Source organism: Elephantulus edwardii, unplaced genomic scaffold (assembly GCF_000299155.1).
Source record: "Elephantulus edwardii isolate Elephantulus edwardi_28Jun2011 unplaced genomic scaffold, EleEdw1.0 scaffold00082, whole genome shotgun sequence".
Lineage (NCBI taxonomy): Eukaryota > Metazoa > Chordata > Mammalia > Macroscelidea > Macroscelididae > Elephantulus > Elephantulus edwardii.
Window position 1 is genome coordinate 13,818,379 of NW_006399832.1, and position 1,589 is coordinate 13,819,967.

The window sequence follows — 1,589 nt, forward strand, 5'->3', positions numbered from 1 at the left end:
GTGGCTGCTCTGTGGCTGCAGTGCGGTCCTGAGAGGGCAAGCCCAGTGATGGTGATTTCGCCCCATCGGCGCTGGGTAGCCAAGAGCATTGGGAGGCCATCTATGAAAGAGAACTGCAGACTTCTCAAGAATGTGGAGATGCATAATGCCACTGTAGTAAAACAGGACTGACATGGAGGTTGGGGGAAACTCAGAAAAGATGGGATAAATAATATACACTGCATTGAAGTAGATGAGGGAAAGAATTGTTTAAAAGGAATACATGTTTAGGTATTATTTGCATGATAGCAGTCCAGAATAAGAGCTGCATAGCAAAGTGGACTGGGGCAAGGTGAAGAGGAAATTGTGCAACAATGAAAGGGTTTTGTGTTTTGTTTTGTTTTTTTTTTTTCCAAAGAGAAAAGCAAACCGGCAGGGTGGGTAGTGAGAATAATGTGCAACAATGAATATATGGAAATCAAGTTTTCTGTAAACTTTCTTTAAAATTTCAATTGAAAAAGAATATGGAGATACAGGAGAAATATGATTCCAAGAAGAGAGTATGTATAGATTAATAAGGTGGCTGGAAAACCAGAAAACACCATTGGATAATTCACTAGGCATTGGAACTGGAAATGGCATTTTCCTGGTTTAGCTTGCAAAAATTGGTTTCTCGAAGATTACTAGAATCAATTACTCTCCTTCCACAGTACAGTTTTCTGGAAGTTTTACTGATAAAAAAAGGTTCATTCAACATTCTTAAAGGTAGAAGATTTTTTGAATCTTTCCACACAACAGTCTGGATTTCATATTTGTGTTGACAAAAGGACTTATGATGCCATAAGCTTTAGTCCTGATAGTGCAGTTGAGAAGAAGAAGAAGTAGTATGTGAAATCTCTGTCTGGGGTATTGAGAATAAAAGACTTTTTTTCTAATGACTTCATGTAATTGGGTCAAGGAGGAGTTGAAATGAATTGAAATGAATTCAATGAAGGGTTTCAACTTTTATGAAAAACTGCCAATACTCAAGTTCAGCTTTGGTGGTGGACCTGGAAACAGCGTTGCAGGGTTGGTTTTCCAAAAATCTCGAGGCTTCCCATTGGGCAAATTCGGTTGGCATTTTAAAGCAGCTGCGCAACCCAGTAACTTGACATAGACAATGCCGGTGCAGATACTTGCTTAGTAAGTACGCAGGAGGCACATGCTTCAAAGGGATAGAAAACAGAATGAGTGGAAGGGATGAGACTGTAGAGATTACAGAGGATCATTTTTAATTGAAGTTTGTACTTGTAGAAGGTCAAGGACTGCAAACTTTAATATGAATTGAAGCTTGACTTCAAGAAAACAAAGATTGTTACCACTGGGCCTATTAGCAGCATCATTATAGATGGTAAAGTGTCTGAGATTGTTGACAGCTTTAGTTTGCTTGACTCTAAAATCAACACTCTTGGCACCAGCAGCCAGGAAATGAAAAGATAAATTACATTGGGAAAGTCTGCTGTCAGAGACCTCTCCAAAACACTGAAGAACAACAATGTCAGTTGGGAGACTTCAGTGCACCTGATACAGGCCATGGTCTTTGCAATTACTTCCTATGCATCAGAAAGCTG

The 1,589-nt window shown here is 39.4% G+C and overlaps 1 pseudogene; it reads left to right on the forward strand.

Annotated features, from left to right (window-relative positions):
* Positions 1–927, forward strand: part of LOC102851701 — a 124,996-nt pseudogene extending 124,069 nt beyond the window's left edge.
* Positions 928–1,589: the final 662 nt, after the last annotated feature.